The following is a 25,449-nucleotide window of genomic DNA, read 5'->3' as shown; positions in this document are numbered from 1 at the left end:
GTTGCTATCTAATTCTACTGACAGCATCAGAAATTAGGGCATGTGGGGCACCTGCGTGGCTCAGTCAGTTAAGCGTCTGACTTCAGCTCAGGTCATGATCTCACAGTTCGTGGTTTTGAGCCCCATGTCGGGCTCTGCGCTGACAGCTCAGAGCCTGGAACCTGCTTCAGATTCTGTGTCTCCCTCTGTTTCTGCCCCTCCCCCACTCACACTGTCTCTCTCTCTCTCTCTCTCTCTCTCTCTCTCTCTCTCTCAAAAATAAACATTAAAAAACATATATTAAAAAAAAAAAGAAAGAAACTAGGGTATTTGACTCTGAAACTAGAGTCAAAAGCCAGGTCTAGTCTAGTCTGGCAGAGCTGGGACAAAGTGGAACTGGGGGAGAAATTATGTACTTTGATGGACTTCCAAAACTCCTAGCTGAAAAATCTGCAAGTTAGGATCTTTGGGGGAAAATGTCCTTACTCCAAATCTGTACTCCACCCCCACCCCCCACGAATCCTCATGAAATGGACCAGAAGGGGAAGAAAAAACTTAATGGCTTGCAGGGTCTACAGGAACTCTCTGTTCTCTCTTTACAACGTTTGTGTAAATCTAAAACTATTCTAAAATAAAGAGTGTATTAAAATTAATAGCTTGTCATGGTTTCCTCTATAAGGAATAATGGAAAAGAGTTGTCTTGGTTGTAAATTCCAACTCTGCTTCTACTGGCTATGAGTGACCTAACCTTTCTAAACTTCGGTTTCCTCCTCTATTAAATGGAGATGACAGTTCCCACCACGAAGTATTGTGTAGATTAAGTGAGGCGTCGCGCAAACAGAATTTATCCCTGCCCAACATGCTTTCTTTCTGGGCAGTAACTGTTTTTCAGTTCAGTTAGCCCCTACTTGGGGTTGGGTTGGAGGCCCTGTCTCCACTCCACAGTCATACCTGTCTCCATGAGTTACAGCCTCTTCCACATACAGCATCACACTATAAGCCCACAGTAACTGCCCAAAGGGCTGAAGGCCGCCTCACAGCGAATTCCAACCAGTGAAAGCACACCTTTGTGGACAGAAACATGTTCTCCTTCCTGCTTTCCCCTCTTCCAGTAGGATCCAATGTCACCCTCATGAGCTCAGTTACTTTCCTGAGGTTTGCAGGGGTCAACCACAAGGAAAGGCAGAAGTTGACAGAGCCAGGTTTCTGGAAGAATTAGCTGTCTATGGTAGGGTATGGGCAGGGGAAGAAGTATGCTCTCAAAGTTGCCACAGAAGATTCTTCACCCTTGGCAGCACCACACCACCCACCACCACCACCACTAACTCACACCCCTCCCTGCACCTTGCTCCCCACCTTGGCCCCACCTGAAGCTGGGCTGATAAACTACAAATCCACCAAGTCAATGCTCAGTGTAAATTCCCCAAAGCCAAGAGATAAGCCCCAAGGCTGGACATGAAGTCACCCCCAAGTCCTGGAGTCACTCTTGAGCCTCAGCCACCCTGACTCTTGGCTTCACGATGAGTTAATCCATTTTTCCCCTAGGAAGACTGAGGTAAGTGGACAGGGCCCCATCCTGGTTTTATAAGTGGATGGCCTGGAGGCCAAGTAAAGAATCAGGTGAAGAAAATTATGGCTGTAATGTCATGTTATCTCTGAAAATCACTCAAAAGGGTAGCAGATCCTTAAAAAACTCTCCTAAACCAAAGGAGAAGTCCAATCTCACCCTGAAAATTTAGTGTCCAAATAAGGGAGCAGTCAGTGCTAGAACAGTTAGCCTGTTCCAACTTGGAAAAGCCCTGTGAGAGAAGCAGTTCCCAGGCTTAGGATTCCAGTGACAGGTTGTAACCCCTCGTAGCACTAATGGGCACATTCTAGTGGCTAATTTCTCTGACCTTCCAGTTGGCTGGATTGGGGACACACCCCAGCTGAGGCCAAAGGACATTAGTTCCTGGCAGGGAGTGTGCAGAAACTCAGCAGCCTAGCCGAGTCAGATAACAGCCCCAGCTCCAGCAGTTTCAAGGACACGTTTTGGGAAGCAGAAGATGTCCTTGGAGCCATTTCTTATTTAACCAAATAAGAGCCAAATATAGCCAAATATGAAGAAGCTAACTATGTCATCTTCTATGCAATTTTTCTCCAGCTTATCACTTCACACTAAATAAATGTGAAGTATTACTATTATCATTACTAGTTTCCCTTTATGCTTCCACGTCCAGTCCTCTCTGCTCATAAACGACAGACCAAGCATCCTGGAACATCAATATAATCATGTCATTCCTTGGGGCTCCTTAATTGCCAACCATACCAGATCCAGATTCTTCCAGTTCTTCCAGAACCTTGTCAAATGCTACCAACCAATCATACTTCTCTTCTTCCACCACCCCTCACCATACTACCACACCCTCCATTCCCCTCCACACAAAGACACACAGACCTGCGCGTGCGCACACACACACACACACACACACACACACACATGCACTTCTCTCTCTGAACAGAATACCTCCTGCTGCAAGCATGTCCATTTCTGCCTCCATGTTTTTGTGCTCAACCCATTTCCAGCCTGGAGTCTTTCCTTCCTTTCTGCTTATCCAAATACTATCCATGCTCCAAGGCCTAGTCTAAGGTCTCAGACTTAGGTGGAGAAGCCACTCAATCCACAAACAATGACTATGCACTTCCTCTGTGCCAGGCACCAGGCCAGACACTGAGTACACAATAAGGAAAACAACACAGCCCTACATGCGTCTAACTGGTGGGAGGGGCTTCACATAAACCTCCTTGCTCACTTGAACTGTGCAGGTAGGGGAGTCAATGACCAGACCTGAACTGGCAACTTGCTGTGATTCTTGTGGGGGAACACGAGGAGGTGAGAAATGAAGTCCAGTTGGACGAGGTCTTCATGCCTCTCCCTTAAGCATCTCCAAGAAGCAACCCAGGTTTGGTGGTTTCGAACACATTTTATTACAAGAACCATCATTCTCTCTGATCACCTGGGGAGTAGTGCTGCCTCCTGCTTTGGAGTTTTATCAGCTTCAAAGGTAGGCTGAATCCAACCCCATTCAGTAATAGCCCTAGACTACCCTTCCAAGCCAGAAAATGGAGAGAAAATGACCAATACTCTCCTCAAGAGTTCCCAGACTTTGGAGGTCCTGGGTGGCTCAGTTGGTTAAGTGTCTGACTTTGGCTCTGGTCATGATCTATGGTTTGTGAGTTCAAGCCATGGACTCTCTGCTGTCAGCTCAGAGCATGCTTCTGAGCCTCTGTCTCTCTCTGTCTCTGTCTCTGTCTCTGTCTCTCTCTGCCTCTCACACTCTCTCTCTCTCAAAAATAAACATTTAAAAAGCAATTAAAGTCTTTTTAAAAAGACTTTGTGCCACTGTGACTGCATAGAGGATGGTCACATGGGAGGCAACCTCCTGAGGTCCCTCAGGGTAATGTGCAATTCTCAGACCCTAATAGTAACTCTATTCCTCTCTCTTCTATTCAAGAAAGATTATCAGAATATAAGTCTGATGGCTGTTATTATAGGGATAATCTTGCATACCTTCTAAGTTAAAAAATAGGTAACCCATTCACTTGTCCCTTGAGCCTTTAACTCCTGTAGGAACAAATGCAGTAACTCCATGAGACATATCATATCAATACAGACTCTTTTTTCCCCCTGAATAGAAATAGAAAATGTCCTCCAGATGTAATCTTAGATGCCTTTTGGATCCAGGAAGAAAGGAAGAGAGAACACCTAACCCACTCCTATTTATATTTCCAGCAATGGAGACTCACAGTCTTCCTCATTACCTATTCTCATCACAGTCTATCTGGACTTCAAGTTTCTAAAAAGCTTGTCTCACATGAGACACAACTGCTAGTTATGGCACTAACTGTTCAGCATCCTACTGGTAGGATTACCCCAACCCCCCACAAGGCTGAATGGGGTGTCAGTCCATACTAAGGAAGCTCACAGCTTTCAGGACATTACCCAAAACACCAGTCACATGTTTAGGTGTGCAGACCTCTGGGGTCTTGGATAGGTCAAGACCATTAGAAAGGTCACAACCACTGGTGGTCAATGTACACCACATATAGCATACAAGGGATCAATGAGCAAAAAGCCTTAAAAGAAAGACAGGACAGATGAGAAGAAGCTGCCACCAGCCCTCAGATCACAAGCATCTCACTTGGAGGAGTATCTGCCTGAGTGAAGCGTTGCATCCAACCGTTAACAAGCACTTAGTCTTTGATAACTTGTGGTATCCAGACAGTATCATACCCTACCTGACTGCCCAGGCTCCCTCACTCAGCTACTCTATCCTCAAAGGCTGGAAGAGGACCCAGCACACACTAAGTATCTTCAGAGACTTAGCTACACATTTTCAGTCCCCTTCCACCTCAGCCCCTCCTCAATTTTCAGCCTCTACATATGTGTCTATGTGCCTGTGTGTCTGTGTTTTATTTACACTACCCATGTCTGTTGTTAGCAACAGAAACAAAGTACTTTAAGGCAGAAAAGGCAAGTCAGCCAACTGGCTTGCTGCTCCCTGTTCTGCTTCCAGCTCGGGGAAGAGGCTGGTGAAGGGTCCTTCGAGCACCAATCTACCATGTGTGCCTAACGCTTGGTGCCAGCTTACCCCAAGCTGTCCACCACTGTGCGAGGCCCCAGCCATCAGCCCACCTTCTTCTTCCCTGGAGGCCATGCCCTGAACACCTCATTCCCTTACCTGCCTGGATGCTGAGTACTGTTGGAATTCAGAGCTTCAAAAGCCAGAATTCAGGAAACCCACTCTCTTCTCTTGTACACTAGGTGATTGTTAAAGACAAACAGGCATTGCCTCCCCAGACCCAAACTCTGGAGACCCAGCTCATGAAGCTTAACCTTCATGGCCTTTCCCATCTTCAGTTTTTCTGTTACTGATAATCTTCTCAAGTTCTAGTATCAGGCTCTAGTATCAGGCTCCTCAATAAAACCAGTGGTAATTACTGGTCACTGCTTTGTTTTCAGCAGAAAAAAAAAAGACACACACACAAAAAAACATGACGTGTGATTCTTGCACTCAAGGAGCTCACAGACTAACTTAGGGAGACAAGAAAACAACAGGAAATAATTCAAATGTGAGATACAGAGTTAAAGTACTCTAAAGTAAAATGGTTGGAAGTGGAGGGGCTAGAGTAGCTCAGGAAAGGGTTTCTATGGGAGAGAAATATGAGCCAGACCTTAAAGGACAAACAGTAGTTGGACAGAATGAGACAGGAGGTTATTTGAGATGAAGAGTTAGACTCTGACTCAAGGTCCCAAGGCAGGAAGAATGGCAAACATCGTGCCCACATGTTTTCCCATATCCAACTGAGGCTCAGCCCTGGGGGGTAAGGAGGAAAAGGACTGGCCTGACTTGATGAAAATAAAACCCTCCCCTCAGGGTCACCATGCTCTCCAATCCCTCTGCTCCCACCTCTGCCAAGAGCATTCTCAGTGTTTCCTTTTTCTGTACTACTTTGAAATCCTCTCCCCTACAGTGCACAGAATGTAGCCAAGCCAGCCTAACTCCCTAAACCCGAAACATCCTGCTGGAACTCTTGGTACTCAAGGCTCCTGCTCCCACAGTGGGACAAACTTTCTGTTCTGCCCGTTGCAATGTGGGTCAGGAGCTTGGTCTATTCCTCTACTGGGCCAAGTCAAGCTAAGTCTGATTCTTTACTCACTAGAACAGGAGAAGGGCTAGGAAATTTTAAGTACAAGTCTCTGGTAAGTAAGCCAGGGCAACAGTCTCCCCTCCTTCCATTCACACAATCATATGTGCATTCAATTAATACATACTGAACATCATCATGTGCAAATTCATGTGCTTAGCACTGGTTGGGACACCAAAATGCCTCACGTATGAGTCCATCCTCAAAGAGTTCACATTCTAGTAAGGTGTATATAATAGAAACATAAATATATAAGTACCAGGAAGACTATTTTAAGGGCCATTGGAGAGATGAAACGCTGTGGATTTAGGTTAGAGGGGGATTACTTCCAACTGAAGAAGCAGGAGGGACTCAATAGAGAGGGCTGCCCTTACACTGGGGCATGGATGGAACTACATGAGCAAAGTCTTGGAGGCAAGAAAGTAGAAGACATATGAAAGAAAACAAGATGTTCAGCCTGGCGGGAGTTTAACTGGAAGTAAACCAGGGAAAAGGAGAATTGGAAAGAGAAATACCAGATCTTAGAGGGCTTTGAAAACCAAATTAAGGGTCTTATCTTTTCTCTGGGAAATCATATAATTTTCTGAGACAGGAATGAAGGGTCAGGAACTGTGCTTCTGAAAAATGGAGGAACCCTCAGAAATCTAGGGCTGTAGCAGAAAAATCTGATTATGGAGCCCACAAGGACCGAACAGCACAGGAAGGAGAAGAGAGGGAGGGAAATCAGGTAATCCAGTACATGACTGGAATTCTTGTCTTTGGGGTTCAGGCTGAATGAGAAAATAAGCAGGCAGTCCTAAGGGCACTAAGAGGCTCTACAAGCAGCGAAAGGTGAGAGAATCAGCTATCCAGAGGAGACAATGAAGAGTGGGATGTGTAAGCATCCAGAAGACTAGAGAGGGAGAGCAATTTCAGAGCTTAGGATGCTGAAAGTGGAACATCTCTAGGTGATGAGGCCAAAGATATGGTCATGCTATAAGATGAAACCAGAAGAGGACAGAAGATGAAGTCTTTAGAGCTGAACAGATTGAGGGGCTGTGAGGCCAGACCACTGAAGGATTCGCAGTGTGAACTTCCAAGCAAGAATCCATGATCCATCACATCCTTAAATCACTAACCGCTTCTCCTTCCACTGCACCTACTTGTAAAGCCCTAACTCTGGATCAGTTCAACCATCAGCATCCTTTGTACTTTCTGAGGGCAACTAAAATCTACTGATCAAAAATCAACGTGTCCAAAATGTGTCTGAAAGGTCTTTCAGAAAGACATTCTGAAGTATTTATGGATGAAATGCTATGATGCCTACAATTTGCTTCCAAAAATCCAGTGGAGAAGAAGGAGAGGTAGCAGACAAGGATGGAAATAAAACAAGTTAGGCCAAGTACTAATAACAGCTGAAGACGGATGATGGATGTATAGCTGTTCATCTTTGATTCTCTCTACTTTTGTCTATGTTTGACATTTTCCACAATAAAAAGTTGAAAAAATAAAACCACTTAAGTGAAAGATTGATGGGGAACAGTGCCAAAGGTTACCCACAGATTATCTGCTGGTTATAAAATGAAAACTGTAATTTTACAATGGAGAAATTTGGCTGGCCCTATCTTAAGTAGTGACCAAGTTTAGCATCAGTAATAGTGGGAAAACCAGACATTATGTGCCTCTGATCTGCTGCATCATTTATAAAGGGTTTCCTCCTCCCCCCAAAAATGCTTATCGTAAATCTAATCAAGCCTCTAGATCTAATCTGCAGTTTACAGAAAGTACAGGGGAGAGAGGAAGAAGCTACACAACACCCTAAAGAAACAATCAGACAAATCCATGGGGTGCCAAGTGAATTTATGTTAAAAAATTTAAGAGAAAAAAAAATTTTTTTTAATTTTAAGAAAAAGAAAGGCCTAAAATTGAACTCATCATTTCTACTCCACCTCTAATAAAACACTTTTTGCCTCTTGTACTTTTCCGACAAACTTTCTCCACTTTTCCCCAACTCTACAAGTCATCTCTGACTTCTCCTTCTCCTTCTTACTCCAACTCAGTCTGGCCCTGCCAATGCTGCCTCCTTAATGCCTCAGGTTCACCTCCTCCTTTCCCCTGCCCCTTATTCACGCAGAGTTTATCATCAATTGGCTTGACTTACTGCCATAATCCCCTAAGAACCATCTCCTTGCTTCTACTTTTACTTTCTACAGGCCTATTTCCTACACTTCAACCAAAGTGATCCTGCTGCAATGCAAGTTCACCGTATCACTCCAGGGTTCAAGTGCTTTTAGTGGCTCCACTGCTCACAGCAGTGCTTCCCAGAACGCAGTAAAGAACTATAGGGCAGGCACCCTGCGGCATGAAATCACAAGGTGATTGGGTCGTTCACCTGTTCTTGCAAACCTCTCACTCGATTCAATAGAAAGTCTCCACACGCTGCTGCTAGCTCTAGCTCTAACCCCTTGATCTCTTAAGAGAGACTTTCATAGGCAGCAGTATCTAGCTAAATATTTTTCTTAATTTCTTTTTTATAAGTTTGAGAGAGAGTGTGTGTGAGCAAGGCAGAGAGAGAAGGAGAGGGAGGGAGAGAGATAATCCCAAGCAGGCTCCACACTATCAGCACAGAGTCCCACTCAGGGCTCAATCTCATGAACTGTGAGATCATGACCTGAGCGGAAGGCAAAAGTCAGACATTTAACTAACTGAGCCACCCAGGTGCCCCTGGCTAAAACTTTTTGTCCTCACTGTATTTACTTTAAAAGTTACCTTGTGTGTATGACAAGTAATATTGATTTTCCACTTTAAGAAAGTGAGATAACATTTCCTTTTAAAACAAATTTAAGTTTGAAAGTGAGCTGATTTAAACATTATGTAAATAACAGTTCAGGTATTAAGAGGCCATGGTAATACTGTGAAGATGGTAAGCAATGAACTAAGTTTGGGAAAAACTGTCCCATAGCATAAAATTCAAGTTTCTTTATAACTCTCATGCTTTCAAAACAAGTTTGCAAACTGTCTGATATTCCTCTCCTTAAATCAGAAGAGCCCCTTTAACTACCTCAAGGAACAGAATGTGGCCTATGTGAGGGTACTTCACTTCCAAGGCTAGGTTAGATAAAGGCCATGCAACCTCTGCCAGCCTCTCTAGGGTCACTGGCTTTCAAGTCCTGAGCCACCTGATAAGAAATCCAGCAATCCCGGAGACCATAAGGCTAGAGTGACTACAGGGAGTAATAATGGGGGGTGGGGGGAGGATGGAGTGAGAGCAGCAGACCACAGGAGCCCCAGATGCTTGAATCTCCCCAGCTCAGGCACTACACATGGGAGAAGGAAGCCTTCTGATGATTCCAGCCCCAGCCACCACCTAACTAAAACTACATGAGAAGACTGCAAGCAAAACCTCCAAAACCATGAGAGGTAATAACAAAATTATTGTTGTTTAAACACCCACTAAGTTTGGGGTGATCTGGTATGCAGAGCAACGGCAGATCCATCCCTACAAGGGCTAGTTCTGGAGACCAGTCTCTGCAGTCTCACCTTGCCGCTGCTCATCCTGCCCTACCACGCACAGCAAAAATGACCAAGTTGGTAGTTCTGTGCACAGAACTTTGCACATACTGCTTCATTCCTCTCTGTCTTGGCACATGCTGATCCCTCTACGTTGGAATGCCCTTCCTTTGGCTTGTCCACTTAAAAAATAACTATTCATGGGACGCCTGGGTGGCTCAGTCAGTTAAGCGTCCGACTTCGGCTCAGGTCATGATCTCGTGGTTTGTGAGTTTGAGCCCTGTGTCAGGCTCTGTGCTGACAGCTCAGAGCCTGGAGCCTGCTTCAGATTCTGTGTCTCCCTCTCTCTCTGCCCCTCCCCTGTTCATACTCTGTCTCTCTCTGTCTTTCAATAATAAATAAACGTTATAAAAAATTAAAAAAAATAACTATTCATGATGGCCAAAAGGAACAAACTTAAAAAAAAAGCCACAATTTTTTCATACTTCAAAACCTAAATCTGCATCATTTCCTCTGTGAAACCTTGCCCTCATCTTGATCACACTCTTCCTTCCCGCCGGTGACTAAACGAATCCCTTCCTCCTGGTGCCACTTATATTGACCTTTTATGTGCCTTGTCCACTGAACTACTAAGTTCCTTAAGGGTAGGGATTATGTCTATATGCAGCTGGTCCTACAGAGGCCTAATGAACATCCGCTGGTCTGAAGTCGTTCGTTCCTCCTGCTTCCTTATTTAGCCTATTCCCACTAAAAATATTTCCATCTAAGATCCTGGCTGACAAGAACAGAAATGATGCCAGGTTGATGCTGCTCTCCGGGGTCTTTCAAACCCTAACTTCTCTGGTTGCAAGATTTTACTTACTCTGACCCTTGAATAAGGCTTTCTCTTATGGGTTCACAACCCTTAGGAGCAACAACCCTTGGCTGATCCAGCACTAAAAGATGACTTTTAAAATATAATTAGGGGCACCTGGGTAACTCAGTTGGTTGAGTGTCTGACTCTTGATTTTTGGCTCAGGTCATCTTAAGGCTCATGGGTTTGAGCCCCATTTCGGGGCTCTATGCTAAGCATGAAGCCTGCTTAGGATTCTCTCTCTCCCTGGGAATGCAAGCTGGTGCAGCCACTCTGGAAAAAAGTATGGAGGTTCCTCAAAAAACTAAAAACAGAACTACCCTACGACCCAGCAATTACTAGGCATTTACCCACAGGATATAGGTGTGCTGTTTCAAAGGAACACATGCAACCTCATGTTTATAGCAGCACTATCAACAGTAGCCAAAGTATGGAAAGAGCCCAAATGTCCATCGATAGATGAATGGATAAAGAAGATGTGGTATATATATATATATATATATATATATATATATATATATATACATATACATACACACACACACACACACACACACACGCACACACAATGGAGTATTACTCAGCAATCAAAAAGAATGAAATCTTGCCATTTGCAACTACGTGGATGGAACTGGAGGGTATTATGCTAAGTGAAATTAGTCAGTCAGAGAAAGACAAAAATCATATGACTTCACTCATATGAGAACTTTAAGAGACAAAATAGATGAACATAAGGGAAGGAAAACAAAAATAATATAAAAACTGGAAGAGGGACAAAACAGATGAGACTCATAAATATGGAGAACTGAAGGTTACTGGAGGGGGTGTGGGAGGGGGAATGGGCTAAATGCGTAAGGGGCACTAAGGAATCTATTCCTGAAATCATTGTTGCACTATATGCTAACTAATTTGGATGTAAATTTAAAAAAATAAAAAATTAAATTTAAAAAAAATAATAAAAAAAAAAAAGATTCTCTCTCTCCCTCTGACCCCTCCCCCACTCACATGTTTGTGCACTCACACTCTCTCTCTAATTTAAAAAAAAAATCCGGATGTTTTCTTTGAAAGTGTCTATTCATGTCTTCTGCCCATTTCTTAACTGGGTTATACTCGGTTTTTGGGTGTTGAATTTGATAAGTTGTTTATTTCTAAACCTTTATCAGATATGTCATTCCATAGGCTGTTTTATTGATTATTTCCTTTGCTACACAGAAACTTTTTATCTTGATGAAGTCCCAATATTTCAAAGAAGACATCCAGATGGCTAACAGACACATGACAAAATGTTCAACATCACTCATCATCAGGGAAAAAGACAAATCAAAACCATGATGAGATATGACCTCATATCCATCAGAATGGCTAAAATTAGCAACACAAGAAACAACAGGTGTCAGGGCGCCTGGGTGGCTCAGTTGGTTAAGTGTCCAACTTTGGCTCAGGTCATGATCTCGTGGTTCATGAGTTCGAGCCCTGTGTCAGGCTCTGTGCTGAGAGCTCAGAGCCTGGAGACTGCTTCAGATTCTGTGTCTCCTTCTCTCTCTGCCCCTCCCCCACTCATGCTCTGTCTGTCTGTCTCTCAAAAATAAGTAAACATTAAAAAAATGTTTTTAAAAAGGAACAACAGGTGTTGGTGAGGATACAGGAAAAAGGGAACACACTCTTACACTGCTGGTGGGAATGCAAACTGGTGCAGCCACTCTGGAGAAGAGTATGGAAGTTCCTCAAAACACTAAAAACAGAACTACCCTATAAGCCAGCAATTGCACTATTAGGTATTTACCCAAAGAATATAAAAATACAGATTCAAAGGGGTACATGCACCCCAATGTTTACAGCAGCATTATCAACAATAGCCAAGCTATGGAGAGAGTCCAAATGTCCATTAGCTGATGAATGGATAAAGAAGATGTGATATATATATCACATGTGATATATATGACAGAATATTACTCAGCCATCAAAAACTGAAATCTTGCCATTTGCAGTGATGTGGATAGAGCTAGACTGTATTATGCTACGTGAAATAAGTCAGTCAGAGAAAGACAAATACCATATGACTTCACTCATATGTATAATTTAAGAAACAAAACAGATAAACATATGGGAAGGAAGGAAAAAAAAAGAGAAGAGAGGGAAACAAACCACAAGAGACTCTTAATGACAGAAAACAAACTGTGGGCTGACAGAGGGAGGCATGTGGGAGATGGGCTAGATAGGTGATTGGTACTGAGGAGGGCACTCATGATGAGCACTGTGTGTTGTTGTATGTAAGTGATGAATCACTGAATTCTAGTCCTGAAATCAATATTGTACTGTATGTACCTAAAATGTAAATAGATAGATAAATAAATAAATAAATAAATTTTTAAAAAATATAATTAGGTGGGACCTAACTAGTTTAGTATCCAGGACCTTAAATAATTATTCTTCTTCCTTCTTTCAGTTCAAAAATCTTCCTTAATCTTGTAAGCATCCAAGTTTCTTCACTCTTCTTCCTGCTGCTCCCCTCACCCAGAGTCACAACCTTCCTGGATGTTGTCTTAACATCCCTTTGACTTTGGCCCTTTAGTCTCCTCAGCACCAAGCATGTAATTGTCTCTCTGCTCTCACCTCAGCCAGGCTGAGCTCACCTCACCAGGTTTAAGAACAAGGCTTTCATGTCACACTACCCAGGTTTAATGTGTCAAATATGATTGCACATAGGATTCACTATAAAGTTTCTCAAAGAGGAATGATGCAGTTTTCCCCAAACATCAAGAAAAGGAATCTGGCTGCACTGTGTAAGGATAATAGCCAACAAACAAAAAAACAGGAATGGCAATCAGAAGACTTGGGCCCAATTCCTTGATCTCCCTCTCTCGCTAAAGGCCTTTATATTGCAAGAATTTGAATATTGGTAGCCTCACTCACAAAAAACATTAATGTAGGGGCGCCTGAGTGGCTCAGTGTGTTAAGCATCCCACTTTTGGTTTCAGCTCAAGTCATGATCTCAGTTTGTGAGTTGGAGCCCCACCTGGGGCTCTGTGCTGACAGCAGGGAGCCTGCTTGGGATTCTCTCTCTCTCTCTCTCTCTCTCTCTCTCTCTCTTTCTGACCCTTCCCCGCTCTCTCTTCTCTCTCAAAATAAATTAATAAATGTTTTTTAAAAACACTAAAGTAAATGTAATAGACATTCACAAAGTTTATAAAAAGAGCTGATTTAATAGGAGAAGGTTATTTTCAGGTATTTTATCAATAAAATTTAATTCTTACCTCAATCCTTACCAGAAACTTAGTTACAACTTAAATGTAAAAAATTGGAATGATAAACACTAGAAAAAAATCAATGAGTTGTATAATTCTGAGGAGGGAAGAAAACTTTTCTAAGTATGACACAAAATTCAACTCAAAAGCCACTAATGAGAGAAAAAACAAGCCCTGAAGGAAAATATCATACATTTGCCTAAATAAAAATTTAAGACATACGATATATAAGATATATGAAAAGCAAGTAATTAACATAAAAAGTCAAAAATTAAAAATAAACTGAGGGGAAAAATATCAGCAACTTATATGGAAAACAGTTCTAACGTAACATGTTATTTAAAAGCTCTTACTGAATCTACAAGATAAAATAATGACCAAATAGAAAAATGAACAAAGTACTTGAACCAAAAATTCCCAAAAGAATGAACACAGCTACCAGTGAGCATAAAAGGTGTTCAATTTCACTAACAAGTAAAGAAATCCTAAGTAAAGTAACAATAAGAAATCCTTGTCGCCTATCAGATCGGCAAAGATTACAATGGTTTATAAGATTTACAACAGCCATGTTGGCAAGGGTGGGGGAGAAACAGGCACCTTTACATACTGTTGATGAGAATTACATTGATGCAACTTCTCTGGAAAGTGGTTAAGCAATATTTATTAACATCTTAAATGAGCATGCCTTTGATCAGCAAATCTTCCCTTCTAGGAATTTTGCCTAAGGTAGTACAAGTACTACAACGCTCAGGCAAAGACAGCCGTGTGCTGCTGGCTACTGCAGCCCTGTTTACAACAGTTGAAATTGGAAACAACTCAAGTGTCCATCAATAGGGGCTTGGTTAAATAAATTACATTACATTCACCTGAAGAAACACAATGCTGCTGTTCAAAGTAATGCACTGACATGGAAAAATAGCCTAGATAAATTACCAAGTGAAACCATTTTCAGTAGAGTATAATCTTGTTATTCATTTTTTAATTGGGGCAAAACATATATAAAATCTACCATCTTAAACATTTTTAAGTTTACAATTCAGTGACATTAATTACATTCACAATCTTGTGCAACCATCACCACTATCTATTTCTAAAACTTTTTCATCACCCCAACAGAACTCTGTAACCATCATTATACAATAGCTCCTCATTGTCCCCTCTCCCCAAATTCTTGGTAACCTCTAATTTACTCTATCTCAATGAATTTGCCAATTAAAGATATTGCACATAAGCAGAATCATACGATATCTATCCTTTTGTGTCTGGTTTATTTCACTTAGCACAATGTTTTCAAGGTTCATTCACACTGTAGCAAGTATCAGAACTTCATCCCTTTTTATGGATGAATAATATTCCATTGTGTGCATACACCACATTTCGTTTACTTATACATCAGCGGGTGAACACCTGGATTGTTTCCACATTTTGGCTACTGTGGGTAATGCTGCTACGAATATTGGCATATAATTATTTGAGTCCCTGTTTTCAATTTTGGGGGGCATAAATACCTAGGAGTGGAGTTGCTGGGTCACATCGTAAGTTTTAGCTTTTGAATTTGTTCCCCAACAGCTGTACCATTTATATTCCCACCAGCAGTGTATGAGGATCCTAATTTTTCCACATCCTCGCCAATACTTTTTATTTTCCATTTTTGGTTAGAATATAATCATTTTTATAAAAATAAAATAAATGTTTATATAAATGTATTGTAGAGGAAACTGTTAACAGTGATTATACTCCTGGGGCACCAGTTTATAGGAAAGGCTCATATTCCAACATGTATTTTCCTATTGTGTAAAAGTTTACAGAACAAATGTATTACTTTTGTTATTAAAAAAATACTTTTTAAAAATATTTACTTATTTTGAGAGAGAGAGAGCAAGTGGCAGAGGGGCAGAGAGAGATTGGGGGAGAGAGAATCCCAAGTACACGCTGTCACCACAGAGCCCAACACAGGGCTCAATCTCACCAACTATGAGTTCATGACCTGGGCCAAAATCAAGAAGAGTCAGATGCTCAACCAACTGAGCCACCCAGGTGCCCCCCACCAAAAAAGGTCTTAAAGAAAAATTAACCTGAGATAGTTTCATGCACGCTTACTAATTTGAAATTGTAACACATTATAGTTCTTGTGAAATGCTTATAGCAAAGCCCTGAATCAAAAGTCAATTCCCCGTCCTGGCTCTGCACCTTGGGCGCTCGGTTTTCTCACCTGACGCAAGTGGGACTCTGACGCAAGTGGGACTGGACCAGAGTTCCCAACCACAATGCCAAGAATGGGTTATGGTTGTGTAGACACTGCGACTCCTTCAAGCCCCAGGGCAGCACTGGGGCTCAGCGCTACCAGGAGCCTCCTCCTGTTATCCCAACGTGCCTTGCAAAAGTTATCACTTCTTGTGTGTGCAGGGATAAGAAAAAGGTTGGGCAGCGCTAGGTCAGGTAACCTTTAATATCTCTTCCCATACTGAAACAGAATTCTACAACTGTGCTGAACTAATGAGCAAAGCTAAGAAAAGGGGGGTGTCAGGGAAAACCTAAGAGTCACCTACCATAGAGGAGAAAATGGAGATCCTTCCCCAAGGAGAGAAGCAAGCACAGACAGTGATTCAAGAAATGAGAACCTCAAGGAAGAGAGGGCAGCTTATGATTATTCACTCAAGTGTCTCACATGAAGCCACAGATCCTGAAACAGAGAGCAAGGGAGCACTGCTTGGAGCGACACTGCTCTGGGAGAGGCATCCCAAAGATACCCACGTGGGCAGCAGACAAGTAGAACACCCGACCTCTGTGGGAAGAGGCACTGAGAGGCCTGGCTAAGTGAAAGCCAAGTGAAATCCTCTCTTCCAGGTGTTCTCAGCCTATCAGCTGCCAACTGTGGACTTTGTCCTGGAAATTCAACTCCTGGGCTAAAGAGATAATCTCCCAGGCATGTCCTGTGTAAACCTGGCTAATCAACAGAACACACTCAGAACTAAGCCTGACGGCAGTCCCTAAAACAGTCCTGCCAACCAGGGGGTGTGCTAAAGGGCAAGGTGGGAGCTCATCCTGGCATAAATGTCATCTCTCCTAATAGAATCAAGTGGCCAGGATGGGCATTTTCCAAAAATAAGTCAAACAGCTGCTTAGAGACAAGCACTCAGCTGGAAACCTCATCCGGAAGTGATATGGATATCGTGAGAAGAGTCACTGTGACTGAGGGCATGGACCTTTACTGGGCTTTGTTGACATTACAGTGGTAAGCCACCCAAGAGATTCTAAAGTATAGACATGAAATTCTAGGTCACTGAAAGAAGGCATACGGATTACATCTGGCCCTCACACCCTTTTTGAATCTCAGCTGCTGAGCCTCTTACGCAGTGGTTCCCAACCAGCAGCAGCACTTAGAAACTTGTTAAAAATGCACACCCCCAGCCCCCACTCCAGATCTACTGAATTGGAAACTAGCTCTCCAGGTGAATTTGGAGCCCCTCTCAAGTCTGAAGACCTACAATCTGGAGTTCAGATCCTCCAGACTTCCCTTATACTCAGTTTTAAATAAGCTGTGAGAGACTGGAATACTGCCCTCACTAGTTATACCCAGTAAGACAAGTTTCCTCCCACCCCCATTCTATCTTCCACATGGTCTCACAGGTTTCTTTTCTACCAACCAAATCCAATTGTGTTCCTTTCCTATTTTCAAAAGAAGGATTCTCCAGTACCTGAAGGGTTCTAGCCCTTAAAGATCTGACCAAACCAATCTTCTTAGCCTCACCCCTAATTCATCTGTATGTACCTACTCATGGTAGGTGAGCATCTCATGTTTGCTCAGCGAATCAGTGCTAAAGATAAAAACGTTGTCTACGGGAATCTTTCCTAACCACACATCTTTTCCTCCAGAAGCAAAGTGGTTACTAAAACAGACAGGGACAGGGGAGACAGGAAAGCAGAATCCCATTACAAAAGAAAATTCCTCTGTGTGTCAAGAATCCATGCTAAATCTGAAATTCAATCTCACCCTGCTCTGCCCTTCAAACTATTCCATCTAAGCTGGCTGACAAGGCTGAACACAGATCTCATGAACACCGAGGAATGAGAGTTTACAAACAGCCCACACATTTTCATTTCAGAATCCTGACCCTTGCTTTATAGAATCCAAACAGGATCAATCCTTCAAAAAAGGAAGTATCCACTAATAGAAACTAGTCAATGTTCAATTTCCAGCAAGTGAAAGTTGTGGCCTGATAAATTTATTTCCTCAAACATTTCTAATGAACTTTGAGATTCTAAAAGAAACCTGTGAACTAGGAAATCATAGTTTATTTACAAATGCTAATTTACTGAAAATTAGTTATATTTTCCCAAAACAAATTCTATCTTTTTACTATAAAACAGAAGGAATCGTAATCTAAGATATCTAACTACTTGTGGAATATTGTTAATGAAAAAGACCATCACTTCTCCTACCCAAAGAGTTATGATTCAGGTTATCTGCTTCTGAGTCTTGCCACCTACCCCCAGCCTCCCCGGTTTTTTATTTGGAATGGAATTCTCCATACTTAACCAGGTACTCCTTTCAGAGAAAGTTGAAAAGAACTCATTAAAATCGACAAACATCCAAAATCTATCCTAGCTCCCAATGGATAGATGGCAGAACATAACAGTAAACAACACATAACAATTCAGAGGGAAAATGCACATGAAGTATGTTAGATAACTAAAAGAAAGTACAGTTGGTATACCAATTAGAGTGGAGGTATAAAAGGAGCATATCCTTTGGAATCAGACAGACTTAGATTTGGATTTTAAGCAAGTCAGCCACTCTCAGTTCCTCATATGTAGACATCAAAACATCAGCAAATTCACTCAAAGATGATTGTGAGAATTTACTGAAATGATGTAAGTAAAAATGCCTGGTGTAATACAATGCCTGGAATACAGAAAGCATTCTACTAATGATATACCACAAACCTAAAATATATAGCAGTTTTTAAAACATATATTGCTTGATCCCAAGAATTATGCAGCATGGAATTATACTTATTCCACTTCTTTTAGCTAATTAGCTAGGCCTATCCCCACTCCAGATCCCCCTCAATTTCCCCATATTTTTTCTTGATTCTTCTCAATCAAATCCAATGTTCCTCTTAGCCATCCCTTTCACATTTTGACATCCTATCTCTGGTCGTGCCACAGACCTAGAATGTACACCCTTCACATTGGTTCTCAAAACTCCTTACCATGGCCAAAAGGCTGTACCTGAACTAGCCTCTACCAACATTTTATGCCCTTATAATCACTGGCTCCTTATATTCTAACAATGAACTTCATGTTCTTTCAACATGCCAAGCTCTTTCCTACCTCAGGGCCTTTGCCCTTACTGTTCCCTCCTCCAGAAATGTACATGCCCCAAACCTGAACATTCACAATTTCTTTTTGTGCTTGAACTTGCAGCTCCAATGTCCCATTCTCAGAGAGGCTTTCTCTAACTCCTCTTTTAATAGCTTTCAAGTTCCTTCTACTCTCTCTCTTTTACATCACCACTATTTCTTTCATAGCTCATGTCACTATCATTATCTCATTTATTGTTTACTTATTTACTGACTGCTACCCCAAACATTTTAAGCTCCATGACACATATACTTTGCTGTCTCAGTCATCTCTACATATAGAACAGTGCCTAGACCAGAATGGGTACTCAATAAACATGTAATAAATAAATGAATGAATAAATAAAAAGTTTCTAAACAAGAGGTGCAGAGTTTGACACACACACCCCACACCTTACTTCTCTACCTGGTAGCAGAAGATGGAAGCTCCAGGAAAGAGTGTAAAGTAAAAAGAGAAAGGCTCTTATAAGTAATGCTGCAATAAATATAGGGGTGCATATATCTTTTCAAGTTAGTCTTTTGCTTTCTTTGGGTAAACATCTACTAGTGGAATTACTGGATCAGATGATATTTCCATTTTTTAATTTAATTTTTTTAATGTTTATTTCTACTTGAGAGAGAGAGAGAGAGAGAGAGCACAAGCAGGGGAAGAAAGAGAGAGATAGAATCTGAAGCAGGCTCCAGGCTCTGAGCTGTCAGCACAGAGCTTGACACGGGGCTCAAACCCATAAGCCATGAGATCATGACCTGAGCCAAAGTCGGACGCTCAACTGACTAAGCCACCCAGGCGCCCCGGTATTTCCGTTTTTAATTCTGAGGACCTTCCATACTGTTTTCCACAGTGGTTGTCCCAATTTACAATAGCCAAGATATAGAAGCAACTCAAGTGTCCATCAAAAGATGAATGGATAAAGATATGGTACACACATACACACACACACACGCTTTGGAATATTCCTCAGCCATAAAGAATAATGAGATCCTGGCATTTGTGACAACATGAATAGACCTAGAGCATATAGTGCTAAGTGAAATAAGACACAGGAAGACAAATACCATACGATTTCACTTATATGTGGAATATACAAAATGCAACAAACAAACATACATACAACAACAAAAAACAAACTCTTAAATACAGAGAATAAACTGGTGGTTGCCAGAGGCGGGGGCAGGTGGAGGAATGGGTGAAATAGATAAGAGGGATTAAGAGGCACAAGTTCCCAGTTACAAAATAAATACATCATGGAGATAAAAAGTGCAGCATAGGGAAAATATTCACTAATATTGTAATATCCTTGTGTGGTGACAGATGGTGACTACTTGGCGTGGTGAGCACTGAGTAATGTATAGAATTGTCAAATAGCTATGCTGTACACCTGAAACTAACATAACATTGTATGTTAACTATACTTTAATTTCTTAATTAATTTTTTTAAGGCTGAGGAGAAATAAACTCTTGAGGAACACAGTCATCCCAACTCCCCTGCTGACAAAACATTAACTACTCTCAGGGCCTGGGATGATGTCAGAGGTGTTACTGTCTCCATGGCTTCTTACTACCATCACTGCCTTTTTTACCACCCGTCTCCTCCCAGCCAGCTCTTCCAGCACAGGTGAGCAGTAACTCACTCCTGAGCAGCAGTGAGGACTCAAACCCAGAGACACAGAGACACAGAGACACAGAGAGGACAGTGCTGCCCATACCACTTCAAAAACGGCAATTTATCTGGCAATCTTTCCATGTGCTCTGAACCCAGACTGGTGAGTGAATCAGGGGGTTAGAGGGAGGCAAAGAAAATAAAAAATTTCAGTGCTCTCTTCCCTTCCTAGATTCCAAAGCCTCAATTCTCTGAACACAGCAGCTGAGTTGGTCAAGTCACAGACTGCCAACCAAGGTCACTGCCATCGCCAAGTTCACCTCAGCTGTCCCAGGTATTTTCCTCTGGCATTCAAGTACCACGCTTCTTTATAGATGCTGGGGTCAGTTAAGTTCTTTAGTTTCCTTTCCCTATTTGTATCTGTTTTACCAAGTGACAGAGTACTGTATATGCACACACAGATCTGACCTTTTTCTCCTCAGATGAGTGCAAAATCTCCATGTGTGGTTTCTATACCATGTGCTCTTGGCCACTTTTAATCACCCCTTCAGAACACACGATAAGTCAAAAACTGCTAATAAACTAAATGGGGTGAAGGATTCTGGCATAACTTTGTGCCAAGAAAACTTACCTCCTATAAGGAGTGCCAGGCATGGTTTTGGCAGCCGTAAGTCCCATCAAGGCTGAGCCTCTCCCAGCCATACAGGGAGCTATTGTAGAGTCTGAGCGCCTGCCTACACAAGTAAAACTGCAGAAGAAATACAATGTTTGACCCTAATCTTCAGAGTTTGGTCTTCTCTAAAGCACAAAGAACCTTAAATTATAAACAGCCTAACTCAAAGGAAAAATCTGTGAAACACCTACTCCCAGGAACTCCCCATTCTGCCCTAGGCCTGCTTGGGTTCAGCAGGCCCATAAATTGGCACTGTTGATATGACCTTTCCAGGCTATATTTCAACAAGAGATAACAACAAAGCTGAGAGCTTTGGTAGCACTCAGAGGAGATTTGAAGGACTTAAAACATGCTGCTAAGTTTGGCAGCAAAAGTTCCTGTTTCTTACAGCTGGAAAAGGAAATCTCTTTATAATTATACTTGTAGATAAGACACACCGAGCTACTCATGCTACTCATTCTAGTTAGGAACAGATTAGAGCCGCCTCATCCCAATCTACCATTCCTCTGAGATCGATCTGAGTGAGCACTGTGGGGTGTGGGGGCAAGTCTCACCTGGGGCTGAGGAGTCAACGTACCTACAGGGAAGATAAAGCTTCTCAGTGGGGCTTACTGTCATAGCCACTCCCACTTGCTCAGAGATACTTGCCACTCTTCATTACCTAGCTCTACTTTCTGTCATCCCACTTCCCATCTTCCTCTTTTACCCAGGGTTCTGCCATGCCCCTAACTCCAGTGCCATATAACATGTGTTACTCATCACAAAGGGTCCTTTAAACCTACATGCTCTTTTGGCTCAGATTCTCTTTCTGGTTTATATATTTCTTTACAAAAGCAAAGTACAAGAGCTACAATCTATGTACTGATTGCAGGACACTTATTACTGCTCTGCTGATACTAGATGTCTGCCCAAAACATGGAGCAAGGGAACATCGCTCCACATTTCTCAGCAGAACAAACCAGACAAACCAACCATTCGGAAACAAACTCTGCTTGGCTTACAAGGTAATAAGATATATTACAGTAATTGCTCACATTTCATTCAGCATCAGATACAAGGTACTATGCTAAGCACGTGACACTTAGGCCTCACCACAACACTACAAAATAATACAATTAGCACTTCTGTTTCACAGAAAAGGAGCTGGGGCATGGACAGGCTCCATAACTTACCCAAGATCTCAGAACTAGTAAGTAGCAGAACCAGAATATGAACCCCTACTGTCTGCCTCCGGAGCCCAGGCTCTAAATGTCACTCTTTCATTAGACAGCTCTTCTCGTAACACACAGGTTTTTCTTTGAGCACCAATGGCTCGCTTCAAACCCTGAAGGAAACACTGACATTTTTCTCCACAGAGAGAAGGAAATAGTGATGGCAGTACTTATTCACAAAGCTGATCTGAGTCTATACAGCAGAACAAATAAGTACCCTAAACATCTGTCAACCAAAATTTCCCCAGGAGCACCAAGTGAAACCCACCTCCTTTCTTACTAACCTGGTAGATTTTCTAACTTACTAAAGGCTGGAACCTCTTTGCAGGTTGTTACAACCAAGCCCTGTGCATCTGAGAGCAAGATTCCAGGCTCCAAGTTATGAGAACCAAGTCAAATGCTTTCTAGAATCCAGCTGATAGGATTAAAAAAAAAAAAAAAAAAAAAAAGCTATGCAAATATTTTTTAAGCATAAGCAATATATGTTGGCCAATTTGGGGAATAATTTTATAGAACTTCAGGGAATCTAGTTGGAAAGACAAGACATATGCATTTAAGAGTCAAGTCAAAAAGTCAATGAAAACACTGTATCTAAACCCCCCACTTTCTAGAAGAGGAAACTGAAGCCTAGAGAAGCCAAGGTTACTTCCCCAAGGTCACCCAAAAGTCACCAACAGAGCCAGGACTAAAGCTCAGATCTGCTGACCACCTGGCCAGGGCTCTCTGTACTGCTATATGGAGGCCGAGGAACTCACAGGAGAGACAGTTCTCAAACAACAATTACAGCTAACAATTACTGAAAGCATATTTGTGCCAGCAACTAAGCTAAGTGCTCTATATAAATTCACTAATTTGGTGCACCTGGGTGGCTCAGAAGGTTAAGTATCCGACTTTAGCTCAGGTCATGATCTCATGGTTCATGGATTCAAGTCCCACATCAGGCTCGATGCTGACAGCTCAGAGCCTGCTTCACATTCTGTGTCTCCCTCTCTCTCTGCCCCTCCCCCCCCAAATAAGTAAACATTTAAAAAAATTATTTAAAAAAATTAACTCATTTAACCCTTACAACAAACCTTTGAAAGGAGTAAGATTATTCCCAATTTACAGATGCAGACACTAAGGTTTACAAAGGTTAACTCGCCAGAGATCCACAGATAGTTAAGAGGACGAGCCAGACTACAAGCTTCCAGAGCTGGCTGCAAAGGGTCTTAAAGGATACACAGGTAGGATTCATGGAAGTAGAAGGACCAACAGCAGCTTGTGAAGGGCGGCCAATGTTGGGGGAAGGAGGACCTAGGGCCCTGACTGGGCAGGCTGCCAGGAAGCAACTGGCAAGAAGCAGTTCTAGTCTGTCATGACAGGGAAGGGTATGCATCCTACAGGAGGGTAAAGCAGAGCCTCTGAAGCTGGGGTGAGAAGGACCACTGTGGAGACTCTCCCCAGGTGTCAGAAAGGTGAATAAAATGCAAAGTATAGGGACACCTGGGCGGCTCAGTCGAAACTTCTTGGTTTCAACTCAGGTCATGATTTCACGATTTGTAAGATTGAACCCCACATCAGGCTGTGTGCTGACAGCGTGGGGGCTGCTTGGGATTCTCTCTCTCCCTCTTCCTCTGCCCCTCCCCCTTCTCACTCTCTCTCTCTCTCTCTCTCTCTCTCTCTCTCAATAAATCTTTGAAAAAAAAAAAAGAGAGAGACGCCTGCTGTACTCTTCAAAATGCTGCACTAAGTTGATAATGATAATGGAAAGCACCGAACCTTTACTAGGTGCCAGGCACTGGCTGAGAGCCTTACAGGTGTCATTTCATTCACTCCTTGGCACAATGCTAATAAGCTAAGTACTACTATTATACATTTCACAGATGCCTCACAGAAAAGGGAGGCTCAGGGAGATTAAACAACTTGTCCAAGGTCACACGGCCAGTAACTGTAATGGCAGGTTCTAAACCTAGGCATGTAAGACCCTTGGGCACCAGCTCTTCGTTACCATACCTTGCTGCACTGAGACACTCACAGTAAGTGCAAGTGGTCCATTCCACCACACACGCACTGAGCATCAAGAGTCACTGAGAGCTGAACAAACACATTGCAGGTTGATTCATTTAAAAGCAATCTATGATATTTAGCTGTCAGAACTCCATCAGGGAGCTGTGTTCCAAGACATAAGTGAGCACACCAAAATTCACTTCCTCTAACAAGGCTAAAGAGTTCTGAAAACTAGCTGACTATATAGTTTTCTTTCCAATTTTTCCCTTTCCCTTTTCCTATCCTCCCACACCCAATTCACTGACACTCTCAGAGAAACTTCAACAGAGACCTAGAACCCTCTCCCTCCTCATATTTCCAGTCCTTTATAGTTGGCTTTCGTCCATCATTCAAACAGTACTTCACATCAGAGTCTAAGAGTTGGCTATTCCTCCTTCTTCCCAGCCTAACGCATGAGATGATCATTAACCCTACCTGCAAAACGCCAAACTTCAGCGGGTCTTTGTTTCTTCTTTCTTAGTCGAACACACAGAGGCTCACTTTGGGGAGGAAATAACTACAATACAACATCTAACATAATATATATATGGGATAAGTCCCTCACTTGCTACTATCTAGACCCTCCCCAGCCCTTGGCCTAGCCACTCTGTATTCACTGACAAAATGGGTGAACAGACTAAGAGGGCATATGGGTACCAGAGATGCCTCTGAGCCCAAGAGCAAATGAACAGGGGTGTCAACTCCAATGCCGGCCTCCCAGGACACAACGCTGTCTCATTGGGTCCCCCGGGGACAGGCCAGCCTTCTGCTAAATTGTAAAGGCCTCCTAGAGCAGCCCAAGAACTACCTTCTATCTCCCCTCCTTCCCCTCAGAACTACCTTTCCCCAGTCCCCTTGCCCAGGGCCTTTCTCCTGTTTCCTTCTAGTTTTCCTACTGCTTCAGATCTTGTCTCCCCTAACTCCCAGTTCATTTCATTTTCCCCAGGGTCAAACAGTCCTTCATTCACTGTACTGCTTCTCATTAGTCAATCTCTAGCTCATATACAAACCCCTTCAGAGACAAGTCACACAGAAGAGGAGTCTGTATCTTTGAGAAATGGGTGGTTTATACGACAAACACTTAGAACAGGTCAGCTTTCATTAAGAAGCCTTCATACCCTAATTGCATATATAATTCACCTTTTATAGATACAGTGCAATCTAACATATAGGCAGTTTTTAGATGAGAATATTGTGATCATTTCAATAGCCCTTCAAGAACAGTATATCAGAGCCAGAAATACTAAGAGAAGGGATCTTTGGAGAAATCCTACAATGAGGTCTAAACTCATTTAACATCCTCCTCTCCCCTCAACACA

General features: G+C 42.4%; 1 protein-coding gene and 1 long non-coding RNA gene across 13 annotated transcripts in view; one reads left to right on the top strand and one right to left on the bottom strand.

Moving 5' to 3' along the window:
• DENND2B (DENN domain containing 2B) overlaps window positions 1–25,449 on the bottom strand; it is a 156,770-nt gene that overhangs the window by 77,349 nt on the left and 53,972 nt on the right. The window lies entirely within an intron of this gene.
• The window catches only part of LOC132661427 (uncharacterized), a 36,638-nt gene continuing 19,248 nt past the window's right edge, over window positions 8,060–25,449 (top strand). The window contains exons 1-5 of one of the 3 annotated variants that reach the window (XR_009602212.2): window positions 8,060–9,066; window positions 20,219–20,384; window positions 20,454–20,603; window positions 21,766–21,898; window positions 22,434–22,521. This is a non-coding gene — a long non-coding RNA (uncharacterized LOC132661427). Of the gene's footprint in view, window positions 9,067–20,218; window positions 20,385–20,453; window positions 20,604–21,765; window positions 21,899–22,029; window positions 22,236–22,433; window positions 22,522–25,449 lie in introns of those variants that run through there. The other 2 variants (XR_009602213.2, XR_009602215.3) reach the window with 2 other exon arrangements.

Source organism: Panthera onca, chromosome D1, assembly GCF_046562875.1.
Source record: "Panthera onca isolate mPanOnc1 chromosome D1, mPanOnc1 haplotype 2, whole genome shotgun sequence".
Classification (NCBI taxonomy): Eukaryota; Metazoa; Chordata; class Mammalia; order Carnivora; family Felidae; genus Panthera; species Panthera onca.
The sequence above is the reverse complement of the archived record's forward strand: the minus strand, read 5'-3'. Positions and strand labels throughout refer to the sequence as shown.